The 14,941-nt window shown below is 39.6% G+C and overlaps 1 protein-coding gene across 1 annotated transcript in view; it reads left to right on the top strand.

The window, feature by feature from the left end:
• Positions 1-14,941, top strand: part of CRYL1 (crystallin lambda 1) — a 138,319-nt gene that overhangs the window by 12,149 nt on the left and 111,229 nt on the right. The gene's annotated exons all lie outside the window — the stretch shown is intronic.

The following is a 14,941-nucleotide window of genomic DNA, read 5'->3' as shown; positions in this document are numbered from 1 at the left end:
GGAGGAATTGAAATGGCTCTGTTGCTCTCAGTGGGTCTTCTTTATCTTATTCTCAAGGCTGTAAATACCTGTGATCTTATTCTTCCATTTGATGTCTGTTATAGTGCCTTTGAGGTAGTAAAGGCCAGACCCACAGTGGTCAAGCCATGAATTAAGACTTACAAATTAAGAGAGGGCTCAGGTTGTGAGGAAAGGACCATTAGGATTGTAAAGACACATGTAAAGACATGTGATGCGAGCAGAGAAACTGAACGTACCTCTTGGGCTTCCAGCCTGAGGGAGTAGGCTTCTCCCTGTGTGTCCTGCAGGGCTGGAGGTCTGGGTTTCCTGTGTTGCCTCTGGGCAGGTGAGCCAGCTTGTAGCATGTAGTAGCCAGAGCTGCATGGGCATCACATTTTAGGAACAGGGGTCCTGAGGTTTGTTTTGAACTATTGATTTAATGATGGCAGCACTCAAATGAACTGTGTTAACTGTAATAGTTATTGGTGTCAGAGTAGGTGAACTTACATATGCTAAGCATGAGGAGGGCCAAGTTTTAGAATAATCACAGGGGGTAAGCAGAAAAATAGGAGCTGAAAGAAAGAGGCCAAGAATGAGGGGGCGGGGGGGTCAAAGATAGAAGCACCAAAGTAGTGTAATGTGCTGGAAGGTAAAAGGGCCCTAATTCATGACACCTTCACCTGAGAGGATTGTCGCTGAATACGGTTTTGACCATCTCACACATGGTATTGTTCAGATAGTTACGCTCCTTCTTCAGGGATATCCATGAATATATAACTTGAGTTCGCATTTTGGTTAACAAAAACACACTGACTTTTTTGTTTACTAATATGTATGGTGTGATGTCAGGCTATAGACACCAAGAAGTTATATACCTTAGTCCAGTTTTGTTGTACAACAGATTAAGAACCCAAAACCCAGAGAAGTCAAGTTACATCTTATGTTAGTGACATTCAGCCAATGCCAAGATAAAATGTTAATCTGAAAAGCAAACAAACAGGGATGCCTGGGCTGGCTCAATTGGTGGAGCATGTGACTCTTGATCTCGGGATTGTAAATTCAAACTCCATGTTTGGTATAGGGATTACTTAAAAATAACATCTTTAAAAATAAAAATCAAAAAACCAAACAAAAACAAAAAACCAGAACCACTCTAAAACTAAACACATATACTGCTAACGCTTTCTTCTGTACTCTTATAGAAGGAAGAGGAATTAGCATAAATACCTGCTATGTTCCAGGCATGTGTTATCTACTAGGGATACATAGATGAGTAAGAGAGATACAGTCCTATCCACCATGGAGTTTATAGTCTAGTAATCTTACCATATAAATTCTCACAGTAAGCTCCATGAGGTGGGTATTATTGTCATTATTTTATGAGAAAACAGGTCTATCAATGGTCAGTAACCTGCTCAAAGACACAGTAAGACAAGATTCAAGCTCTGGTTCATCTGACCTGTTAAGCGTGGATCTGAGTATCTTTGGCAGCCATCTATACTATTTGTTTTATAGAGAGTCTGCAAACATTACTTTTAATGTAATGTTTAATATATATAATATATACAAAAGAATAGATCATTTATGCTAGTTTATGAAGATATAATGAAATGAGCTTTCATGAGCTCATGAAGCTCATGTCCATCTTGAGATCTAGAATTGTTAAAACCCCCTGTATACCTTTTGAAACCAATTTCCTGTCTTCCTACCAGAACTGATATTCTTTATGTTGTATCTACCTTTGCTGTACCTTAAAGAAGTTTTACTATTCATATGTATCTAAATAATATATGGTTTAGTTTTCCTTGTTTTTGTGCTTTATAAAAATTTTTTTTGAGATTCATCTGTTATTTCTTGTAACTGTTGTACAGTTGTAACTGTTGTAACTGTTGTAAACTGTTGTACAGATACAAGATAAACACATCTGTGTTTATTTCTATATATTTTTCTTGTGTGTGACTTTGCTATTATTTACATATATGTTATCCTTCTGATGAACAAGAAGCTGTTTCCAGTTGGGGGCTATTGTAAACAGTGTTGCCATTTGTGTCATTGCATATGTCTCCTGATGTGTTAAGTGCAAGAATATCTACAAGATACATATCCAAGACTGAGACTCCTGGATCTGTTTTTCCTTCTGGGGTTCTGATTATATGTCTATTGAACCAACTCATTCTAGCTTTCATATCTTTTAACCTCTGTTATATTTTCTGTCTCCCTGTCCTGTTGGAATATATTTTGGATACATTCTTTAGGTTTTTCTTCCAGTTCATGAATTCTAATTTTACCTATGTCTAATCTGTTATTTAAGCCATCCACTGAATTTATTTCAATAATTAAATCTTCACTTTGATAATTATGCTTCTTTTCCAAATATACTTATTCATTTTGAGTAGTTTCTCATTGTTTGCTCATTCTTTATGGTTGGCAGTATTTGTGGTTGGTGGATTTGGAGCATAGAGATGTCAGGTCAGTGACCTGCCTGGTGTTGGAGGAGAGCACAACCTCTGATCAAGTCAGGTGTGAAGCCAGCTGCACCCGCACTCTAGACCAGGGGCTGGCTTACTCTCTGTAAAGGCCAAATGGGAAATATTTTAGGCTTTTCAGGTCAGAAAGTCTTTACAGCAGCTTCTCCTTGTAGAGTGAAGCAGCCACAGACAATATGTGAACAAATGGACCTGCCTGTTTTTCAATGAAACTTCATAAATTGACATTGAACTTTGGAGTTTGTATAATTTTCACATGTCACAAAGTATTATTATTCTTTTGTGTTTTTTTTAACCATTTAAAAATGTAAAAGCCATTTTCATCTTACAGGCCATATGAAAACAGGTGGTGGAGAGCAGCTTTGACCAATGGGTACAGTTTGCTGATTTCTACTATCCAGACATCCTACTTCTGTTGATATTTCATCTTTTATTTTGTTAAGCCAATTCTACTGAGTCAGAACCAAGAGAAAACTCTAAGATTCCTAATTGAAAAGTTCTTTGTTCTATTTCTTTGGATATTTATATTTTAGGCCTCAGTTTTTAGATATATCATTTTAGTGTGTCACTCCCTTTCAGGCATCAGGGAATTATGTGTGGAAAGTTTGAGTAGGGTTTTTAGTTTTTTAAATTAAAAAAATTAAAAAATATATTTGTTTGTTGGGGCATCTGGGTGGCTCAGTTGGTTCAGAGTCCAAGCCTTGGTTTCATCTTAGGTCATGATCTCAGGGTCATGAGATTCAGACCTGCTTCAGGCTCTGCACCCAGTGGGGAGTCTGCTTGGGATTCTCTCTCCCTCTGCCCCTGCTCCCTGCTTATATGCTCTCTCTCTCTCAAATAAATAAATAAACAAACAAACAAATAAATAAATCTTTAAAAAATATATTTGTCTGTTTATTGTTAAGGCCAGGTAAAAGACTTTCCTGTTATCCTACTGCTTTCCTTAGTTAAGAGCTAATATTTCATAATACAATTGGTACCCAATTAGATTTAACTTTTATTTTTTTTTTATTTTTTATTTTTTTAAAATTTTTATTTATTTATGATAGTCACAGAGAGAGAGAGGCAGAGACACAGGCAGAGGGGGAAGCAGGCCCCATGCACCGGGAGCCCGATGTGGGATTCGATCCTGGGTCTCCAGGATCGCGCCCTGGGCCAAAGGCAGGCGCCAAACCGCTGCGCCACCCAGGGATCCCAGATTTAACTTTTAGATGTCTGTAAGAGTTTTGAACCAAAACCCCCAATTTATTGCTATTAGCAGCTTTATTAAAGAAAAACAAATCTACTGAATTCTTATGTATTTAAGATTTAAGAAGTACACACAGATCTTTTCTTCAATAGCAGTAGCTTTTTTTTTCTTTTTGTGATTCATCTACACATATGCTGAGTTAACTTAAATATGTAGAACTGGTTATACTTCTTTGGCAGGAAGTAGAGATCTTAAGGTATCCTGTGACTGACTATATCTCTCTTCTCAAATTATTGCTAGCAAATAGCAGCAGGAAAATAAAGTTGAGTCGTATTGTGTTGCCCTCCCAGGGAGGACTACATTTTTGGGTTGTCATTTAAGTAAAGCCACCTGCTTCCCTTTCTTAAGTCACAGGATTTTCAGATGTACAGAGAGACCACATTAAGAGGATTGAGTCCAAACCTTATTTTTGTAACTATATTGGTCAGTAAGAAGAGTTCTGAGTTTTAAATTGTTTTCAGTCAGGAAAGAATTATTGCTACTGCTTTCTGTAAGTAAACTGTGTCACCTTGCAGATCAACAGTAACTATTAGCTCAGGTCAACAACATTGGGTGATTGGCTGTAGTCCTTAGATGTTTAGAAACAAAAACTAAACAGTCCCTGATCATGTGTTAGGCATGAGGTATACGGAGAACCAACTTTATCCTTTTTGTCAAGAAGTATAAACAATGTCTCTTCTCTCTCTCTCTCTTTTTTTTTTAAAGATTTTATTTATTCACGAGAGACACAGAGAGAGAGAGGCAGAGACATAGGCAGAGAGAGAAGCAGGCTCCCTGGGGGGGGGGGAGCCCGATGCCCCATGTGGCACTCGACCTCAGGACCCTGGGTTCACCACCTGAGCCAAAGGCAGATGCTCAACCACTGAGCCACCCAGGTGCTCCAACAATGTATCTTCTTGATTGGGTTGAACTGACTGATGGGTCAAAATAGTTTGTGCCCACCAAGCAGCCTTTTAGGACACTGGTTTATGGTATTCTTTCATCACAACAGGTTTGAGCCCAGTAAGGAGACTATATTATAGTCTGACTACTTCTCCTGTTGAAATGGTGTGTGATCTCTGTACTAGCCATTATGGCCACAGAAAGAGGCAGCATGCACATCTCTTGTCTCCAGAAATAGGCACTAGCTCAATAATTGTTTTAACTGAGTCATGGGAGCCTTTTCTAGAGTTTCAAAAAGTAATTTTTTTTGCCATATTTTTCATAGACTTTTCCCCTGCCATCTGTTCCACCCTTGCAGTTTGGCTCACTTCCCAAATTCAAGTCCTTCAGAATTTATGTTGAAAAATACTTCTGCATGAAAATTCTACTTATGTTAGACCTATTAAACACTAATCTTAAGTGAGTAGAAATGGTACAACTTGTTTCTGAAATTGTAAAAATGAACTTAAGCTGGGTGAAGTTGATTTTTAAAAATATTACATTAAAAGATTAGAGAAATTATCACAACTGATACCATGCCAAGAGATCATAGGGAATTAAAAAAAATAAAAAAGGTGTCATCTAAAAGCAATCCTTTTTTAACAGAGCAGTAAAATGAGAAACTTAATACTTAACATATTTAAATCTCAAATAGAAGGGTAGCTTGACCTTGGAAAACCTTATTAGCAGGTGCTTTACAATTTGGTTTTTGTTTCCCATTGTATGTCCGATGCTTGGCATGTGTTAGGTCTCAAGAATTTGAGACTATAAATGCATTTAAAGAAGAAAAAAATCAAGTAAAAGTTATAATACAGACTCATAGATCAGGACATGACTTCATGGGTTTTGGATCCAGTGTAATTTCCACGTAGTGACAGGGCCATTCTAGCCATCACTGGACCAGGGCCACCTGCTGTGGGCCATGTTGATATCTCAGTGACTGCCTCCATTCTAAGGCAGAGAACAAACCACCTTGTTTCAAAGGAGTTGCAATCCAAAATCATGGTATTTTGGTAAACTTACTCTTTTCAGTTTCTCTATCGCCATATTTTTACCACCTGTAGATGATCATTCTTGTATGCAAATCGTCCCAAGCCAAATCAGCTTTCTAAATAGGTTAGGATTTAATAAACCTCCAGAAGTGATCCCTGGAACCAGGTAGCTGCCCTGTACTCCTGTCTCCTGAGTGACTGAACTCCTTGTCCCTGGACTCGGGCATTTCCAGGCCCTGGGCTTCTGGAGGGTGTTTTTAAGTTCCTACCCAGACCTCTGCACTTGCTTAAGTATCTTGTATTCAATTTACAATTTTAGTATATGTGCTGCCAAAGTGCACACTTAAATTCAATTTCAATCTGGATTCCTTTTGGATTGATCTGGTTTGAAAGGGGCATTTATTAGTTTTCTCATATATCTTTGGCTAGATGAGCTGAGTGTAATAGGTCACAAAATGGCTACAAATTGCATCCATCCTGTCTGCACATCTCTTTGCAGTATGACTTTGCTTCTCTCACTGCCTGACTCTGGGCTTGGCCACGGACTTGTATTGGTCAGTGGGGCCGATAGCAAATGTGATGCAGGCAGAGGCATGGAAAGCACCTGTGCATTGAGAGTGTACTCTTGCTTGCTGTTGTGAACCCTTCCTGCCATCCTTCATCCTGTCAACCAGTTCAGTCTGACCACCCAGAGATATGTGGCCCAGCTGTCAGCCAGCAATAGCCAATACCACCAGCACCAACTGCTAGATAGATAAGTGAAGCCATAGTCAACCTTTAGCTAACAGGCCATATGACTGCAGCTTCATGTGTGAGCCCAGCTGAGTGCAGCCTAATTGACTAATTCCCAGGATTATGACAGTAGATTGGTATTGGTACTAATTGGTACTAATATACCGAACTCTGGTTGGGTTCCTCTGGTTAGGTAGCTATCCTTTGCTGATTATAGGTTCTGAGGGTTTCTGGTTTTGTTTTGTTTTTTTAATTTCTTTTTAAAGATCTTATTTATTTGAGAGGGGGGGCGGTAGAGAACATAGGTGGGGGGGCAGTTGAAGGGGTAGAGTGAAGAGGAGATGTAAACTCCCCGCTGAGCAGGGAGTTCCAGGACCCCAGGATCATGACCTGAGCTGAAGGCACTTAACCAACTGAACCGCCCAGATGCCTCCCATTTTGTCTTTCTACAGCTGTCCTCTAGTAGGAGAATTCCTTTTCTGTAGGAAGTGTTGCAGAGCTAAAGGTGCCAATCCCTGTCTTAAGGGAACATACCATACATGAACTTTTACTGGGATACAGCATGCCCATTGTTTACCTATGCCTGTTTTCACTACAACAAGTAGTTGCAACAGAGACCAAATGACTGTATTACAAAGCCTAAAATATTCACTATCTCCCTACCCCCACCCAGGAAATAGAGCAGCAGTGTCTGAGTAATAATTAACATGCCATGACATTTCAGGAGAAGTTGAGCAGACCTAGCAAAATTGGTAGCAAATGCTGTATTATAAGGTGAAATTCAAACATAGATTGTGTAGATAAAACTCCAAGGCTGGGGAAAATGTAGTTAGGTAGAAAAAATTTTTTATATCTATGTAGTGGCACTACATGGTTAGAAAATAGTAGAAAATTTCCTATAGTTACCAAAAATGTAAGTAATCTAGGTATAAATATAAGAAGAATGTATAACACATTCATGATAACATTTTAAAAATTTTATTCAATGACAGGAAATAAAAGTTAAATAAATGGAAAGACATATACCCTATTCATGAACAGGAACTTGTCTTTGGTGGTTTAATTGAAGCTCCCCTAGAAGTGGGGTACAGGGAATGGATTCATTAAATCTAACTACACAGAAAAGTTCAGAAGGGATCTGAGGTCCTAATGCCAAAAGTTCACACCAATCGGCTGTGGGTTCAGCCAGGTCATTCAACTTGACTTATCTATGTGTTCACAGATCATGCTGTCACTTGGCTGTCATTAGGGCAGTTCAAATGATTGCTTCATTCCAATTATTTATTTTTCTTCCCAAACAGAAATAGTATGGCTTTATCTAATAAATAAAAGTTATATATGCTAATTGTGTACATTCAGAAAATTGGGAGAAATTGGAATACCTGGATTGTCTTTGAGTGGTGGAAATAAGAGTGACTATTGTTGGACATTTTGAGGATATATGTTTATATCATGATCCCACATGCTTCTGTGCATGGGAACATGCACATATTTACAGTGAAAGTAGGGCTATGAAGGCTTATATGGTATTAGGGTGTGGACTCAAGAATGGTATGAATTCTGCTTTGTCTGGTCGTTGTCTCTCCTTGAGGTTTCCAACAGTGACAAACAAATGAAAGTACAGGTATTAACTGGGCCAAGGCTTGATACGCATCTGTAAACTTTGGTGAAATCAACAGACTCGACTCTTTCACAGGCCCTCTGCTCCCCAGAGTATCTCCCCACCCCCTAAGACCCAATGTCACCATCAGCCTAAGGGAAGAGCATTTCCGAGTGCCCTGGTGAGGAGGGGAGATGCAGGGGCAGTGATGGTGGGGACCAGTGAGGCAGTCAGATTCCCACTCTTCTGTGGGGCAAGTGAGAAAGTTCTCTTTCTTTCCATAGTACATTTAAACTTATATACTCTACTGAGAGATTTTCAGATTCAGGTGACTTGAAAAACACTGCTGTCAAGCAAAAAGTCTGGGGCCACTCTAATAGAAACTTTTGTATTCTATCTTTTATCCCCACTTCAAAAACATTAGGAATGATTTTTAGGATCCACCCAATATCCCACTAGGGGAGATGGGCTGCATTGTCGGACATCTATTCACCCACTTTCCTACTGTAGTAACTAAATTCAGGATTTTTGTGGAGCTTCAACTTAATCTGCCCATCTGTAGTTAGAGGGGTCCCTGGGGGCACTCGGGAAGTCCCGCATGGGCCTCTGTGCCAGGGCAGCGGGGCCAGGTTAAGGGACTGGAAACAGCAGGACCATCTCTAGGTATTTGTGTCTGCATGTCTCCTTTCTTTGACTCTTCAGTTTGTCCAGAAGAGAATCTGCCAGTGTCCATAGCATTGTTATTGCTCATCAATGGAAAGTGCCTGGAGGGGTGTGTGTGTGTGTGTGTGTGTGTGTGTGTGTGTAGGAGGGGGGTGGTTCTTTTTTTTTTTTTTAAAGATTTTTTATTTATTTATTTGAGATATATATATATATATATATATATATATATATATATATATATATATATCACATAAGCAGGGGGCAGGGGCAGAGGGAGAGGGAGAAGCAGGCTCCCCGCGGAGCAGGGAGCCTGACACGGGGCCCCATCCAGGACCCCGGGATCATGACCTGAGCCAAAGGCAGATGCTCAACCAAGTGAGCCACTCAGGGGCCCCAAGGAGGGGTGTTTCTAAAGTATATATAATTTATCTTAACTCCTTGTTTTCCATAGCAGAGTGTCTCCGCTTCTAATGTGTCTTGTATGTTCTAGGAGTGAGGAGGGGAGGAGATTCATTAGCTCTCAGGGCATTCCGACTTTCAATACTGGGCTCCTGCTTCTAACTTGTGCCATCTGGCACATCTGGTGTCTGCAGATTCTGGCCTTTGCTGGGTCTCTTGGGATACTTGCTTCTCACTGGCATTCCTTTCCCCACACTTAAATCTCAGCTTTCTTTACCCTATCAAGTCATTTACTGTACCACTTTTCCATGATTTTCCACCTCCCCCCAAATTAGATCTTATGTCCATTATATCTTCTCCCGATGTCTTTGATCTTGTAGGCCTATATATATGTACACACACACACACACACACACACACACACACACACACACTAAAAGATTCCTTTAGTTTGATTCCATTGAGGTTTTTGGAGGGGCAGAGATAAATGTATGTGTTTTATCCAACATATGTAATTAGAAGCCCGAGGACTAGGTTATCACATTCATCAACTGGAATGACACTAGCTAAAATGGTTTTCTACTCATTCTACAAAATCTACAAGTGGTTTAGTCCCTTAATTTATTTCTGAATTCTAGTTCATATGGAGTTTTGTTCTTTGTTGTTTACCTTCCAGAAGAGTCAAGTTCAAACAAAACATAAGTAACCACTCCTTTAAAAAGAAAATATATTGTTTTTATCTCTAATTATGGTAAAAGAAAGTAACATAACATTTACCTTTTTTTTAAAAAAAGATTTTATTATATTTATTTGAGAGAGAGAGCCAGTGAGAGAGAGCACAAGTAGGGGGAGGGGCAGGCAGAGGAGCAGACTCCCCACCGAGCAGGGAGCCCAACCCTGGCTCTATCCCAGGACCCCAGGATCATGACCTGAGCTGAAGAAAGACGCTTCACCAACTGAGCCACCCAGGCACTCCCAAATTCCTTTTTTTTTTTTTTTTTATTTATGATAGTCACAGAGAGAGAGAGAGGCAGAGACACAGGCAGAGGGAGAAGCAGGCTCCATGCACCGGGAGCCCGATGTGGGATTCGATCCCGGGTCTCCAGGATCGCGCCCTGAGCCAAAGGCAGGCGCCAAACCGCTGCGCCACCCAGGGATCCCCCAAATTCCTTTTTTAAAAACCATTTTAATTGTACAGTTCGGGGGTGTTAAGTATATTCACATTGCTGTGCAACAGATCTCCAGAACTTTTCATCTCCCAGAGAGAAACACTATACCCATTAAACAACACCTCCCCATTTCCCCTCCTCCCAGGCTCTGGCAACCACTATTATACTTTCTTTTCCTGTGAATTTGGATACTTTAGATACCTCACATAAGTGGACTCCTGTAATATTGGTGTTCTTATGACCGGTTTATTTCACTTAGCATTATGTCCTTAGGATTCATCCATACTATAGCATCTGAAAGGATTTCCTTCTTTTTAAAGGCTGAATAATATTCCATTGTATGGATAGATTACATTTTTTTTATCCCTTCATCCATTGCTGAACATTTGAGTTGCTTCTACCTGTTAGCTATTGTGAATAATGCTGCTATGAGCATTGATGTACAAATATATCTTTAAGTCCCTACGTTGATTTCTTCTGAATATATATCCAGAAGTGGGATTGCTGGGTCATATGGTAATTCCATTTTTAATTTTTTGATCAACCACTACACTGTTTTCCATAGCAGCTGCATGTTACAGTCCCAATGATAGTATACAAGTGTTCCGATTTCTCCATCGTCTTTATCTTTTTAAATTGCTCCTTTTAATAAAACTTCAAAAACAGAGATATGAAAAAATTAAAACTACCCATATTTTGCCCTACCGTGAAAATTGTTAACATTTCCTTTTCTCCAATTTTAAATGAAAGTTCATGGAAGTTGACATGGAAATATTTTGACTTCTAGTGCTAGGCTGTCCTCTAGAGGTAGAACTGGTATGCTGCAGCCACTTACTAATGAGCTTTGAATGAAGTGCGTTCGTTAACTATTAAATAAGTGTAAGCTGCAACATTCTGGCCTGTCTGAGGCTGCTGACAACCCCACTCAGAGCCCTTCCTTTTTCAGATGTTTATTGTTAAGTTTTCCAAAATACACTATGAAAAATATTGGAACTAGTCTACCTGGGACAAAACATTGCCAAATGTCTAGTTTTGATGTATGGGCATAGTTACTGAGCTTGAAGAGAACATGAGGGATTGTCTGAGTATGTCTGAAAGCTCCTCCAACCGTTTCATCTGGTTTTCTTTTGGGATCCCAGCACAACAGGGTTCTGGAGTTTGCAACCATGGAGTGGTCAGTGGGTTCATGTGTGGCCAGGTCTCTCCCCTCATGCCTGTGTCTTTTCCAGGGGCAGAAAGGGCTTCAAGGCCAAATTGCTTAGATTTTTTACCCTGAGTCTAATCTGCATGAGGCCATTGGTGTGGTTATTCTGGCTACTATCTTCTGTCTCCTTTTCCTTCCTCTCTCCAGAGGGACAGTCCCTGGGACGTCTATAAAACAGTAGCTCATCAAAGAAACAAGAGCCTCTTTACTTGATCTAATCTGACTCACTGGAAGAAAGGCTGAAAGTTTGCTTTGGCTTACTGAAGCTTAAAGCAGGTGTTTTAAAAGCACATTAGCTACTCAAACATAATTCTCTAAAGGATGAAATGGGTAATCATTATGTTTTCAGGCTTTGGCATTTAAAAACCGTGTCTCAGTAGAAAATAGTTGTGTGAGGTTGGTGGCTAAAAGAACTTTAATGTTTTGCTTATTTAAAAACTGACAAGAAGCACGTATGTTAAGATTGTTATTAGTTCTCAGTAGAAACATGGGGATGTTTATTATACTTTCTACTTTTTTTTAACTTTTAAAAATAAGTTAATGAAAACAAAGCCTTTCCAGAAAAGGAACAAGGCACCATATCTCTGTAATAGTAAATATATTTTATTGAACAGAAATGATTTTTTTGTTTGGTAGCTATAAGCAGTTCTTCAGAGATATGAACATTTTTATTCTGGTTATATTTATGGGCAGCATAGTTGACATTTACCAGTGTTATTGGTCCCTAGGCTTAGCCATTGCTGCAGGTCTAATTTATATAAATCATATAGTTTAAAAATAGGCAGTTTAGATACGTTATAATTTCCTTCAGCCAATAATTCCATCTAATTTCTGAACAAAGTAGATGCTAGGCCCTTTTGGGTTGAAGTACCCAGATTACATCTGTCAGTGGGGATTTATTGTGAGGCTCTGATCAGGGAAGTAAGGGATACTGGGAGCTACCCCTGCAGCTATATCCTGTTGCAGAAATGGGACATTGTTCAGGTGACCCCCGAGCTTCTGATAGTCAGACAACAGCTCTGGTAGCTTGCATTTATTTATTTATTTATTTATTTATTTATTTATTTATTTATTTATTTATCTGGTAGCTTTTAGAAGAGTTCTGGGGAGGACTCTTTCATAGCAGGTCCTTGGCTGAGATCCTGCCTTTCTAAAGCCCACCACTGCAATGACTCTACCACTGGGGTATGTCTATGGTTCCACCTACCCTTGACCACCCCACTTAGAGGATCTTCATTTCAAACTGCCCATGAGGGATGAGCTGATTGGTGGGCCATGTACCATGTGGCACAGGCTCCTAGTCAGCTGAACTCTGGAGAGCCAGGTTGTAGGGCAGCCTGGCATACCTGTTGGTAATGACCTACTGGAAGGAGTTGGTGGTTTTGCTAGGTACCCCAGGGCTCCCCAGATGGAAAGCAGGAGCCCTGTAGTCTGAGTTCAGACTCAGCAGGCTAGAACTTTGGCATTAGCAGTATTCATGAGAGAGGGAGTAGATGCAAACTCTTCTCTATTTTCTCCAGTAAGTTGACTGTCTTGAATATACAGATTTTTTAGCAAATAAACTGTGTCAATTAGTCCTATAAATAAGTCCCACCAGAAGGATTTTTTTTTTTTAATGAGAGAGCTATCATGTTTTAGTAGGAAGAGTAAGGAAGAGGAAGCAGTTCCTATACAAGGTGTTTAAGGGAAGGAGTCAGAAGACTGGTTTCCATCCCACACACAGCTAACACTTTATGTCTTTGAGTGAGTCTATAACCAGTTTGGGCCTTGATTTCTGAAGCATCAGAGTAAATAGGTAGATTAAATAAAAAACAGAAACATTCTTTGTGTTTTGATGCATTTCAGAAATATATATATATATATATATATATATATATATATAAAGATTTTATTTATTTATCCATGAGAGAGAGAGAGAGAAAGAGGCAGAGACACAGGCAGAAAGAGAAGCAGGCTCCATGCAGGGAGCCCGATGTGGGACTCGATTGTGGGACTCCAGGATCATGCCCTGGGCTGAAGGCAGGCACTTAACCGCTGAGCCACCCAGGCATCCCTATATGGTTGTTTTTAAGGCTAAGTTTATTGAATTCAGATTGGTGTAGGTATTATTTATATTTGTAAATATATGACATTTACATAACACAATAATATATATAAAAATCTATCTATCTATCATCTATCTATCTATCTATCTATCTATCTATCTATCTATATGTATTTTTTCAAGTGAGCAAAACTGGGAAACAGAAGAGTAAGGCCTTAGCAGTGGTAACTCTAAGAACCAGTATTGCTATATGCATGAACAAGAACCATGATGTAATCAATTAGCAATTGTATGTTATCAATTTATATGCATAGTAGAGATCATATTCACATTGAATAAAATATTACTGAAATGGATATGGTATTTTCTCTCTCTCTTTTTAAAAATTTTTATCCATTTGAGAGAGAGAGAGAGACCACAAGTGGGGGAAGAACAGAGGGAGAGAGAGAAGCAGACTCCCCGCTGAGGAGGGAGACCTCCTTGAGGCTTGATTCCAGGACCCTGGGATCATGACCTGAGCTGAGGGCAGATACTTAACCAACTGAGCCACCCAGGAGTCCCAGTATTTCTCTTTTCTCATGAAATATAAAATGCACATAATAGCTAAGAATATTAGTTTTTGTTTATTCATGAGAAACAGGTGGGGGAGAGTCAGAGACAGGATGGAAGCAGACTCCTCGCTGAGCAGGGAGCCTAATGTGGGACTCAGTCCTAGGATCCTGGGGTCATGACCTGAGCCAAAGGCAGATGCTTAACCAACTGAGCCATCCAGACGCCCCAGAATATTAGATTTTAAAGAAACAGTCTAGAGGTTAGTTTCTGGCAATATGGAAACGTACGTATCCTGAAAACCCTTTCCACTTCAAAATACTTAACAATACTGAGTAAATGTATAGTTTATAATGCATAGCTGGGCTGGCAAGAAAGTGATGGAAATTGTGAGAGGCCAAATTAGGAAGCACACATCCCAAGAGATGTGTGAAAGTCACAACTGCTCTAAGATACTTGCCAATCTTGCTTTAGTTCTAACAGAAATCCTTAGTTCGTGCAAGATGGGAGATCAAATTGGAGACCCACAAATGAAGCTAGTATCTAGAGGGTGACATTGTTGGTGAAAGGAGTGTTAGGAAAAAATAGCTAATCTATACACAGGGCCTATCTGTTTTGGCCTTGGTTCTGGTTGGATGGGAGAAAGAATTTCTCTGAGAATTTATAACCACAAACCGACTCCCTAAGAGTTTTGGAGCCCACATTCATATTACTTGTGTGGTCTCAAAAACTCCAATCCAAGAATTCAGATTGGTCTCTTGGTTAGTAGTACCTGCAGTACCTGCCAGAAGCAAAACACATATCATCTCCAGAATCATGTACCTTAAACCGAAGGCTCAAAGAATTCCCACAGACAGATTTCAGTGAACATCTGCTCCCAACTAAAAATCCCCAAACATGTGAGAGACAAGGTTTTATGAGCATAGTAAACTA

Source organism: Vulpes lagopus, chromosome 8 (genome assembly GCF_018345385.1).
Source record: "Vulpes lagopus strain Blue_001 chromosome 8, ASM1834538v1, whole genome shotgun sequence".
NCBI lineage: Eukaryota > Metazoa > Chordata > Mammalia > Carnivora > Canidae > Vulpes > Vulpes lagopus.
This window is presented reverse-complemented; position numbering and strand designations above follow the sequence as displayed.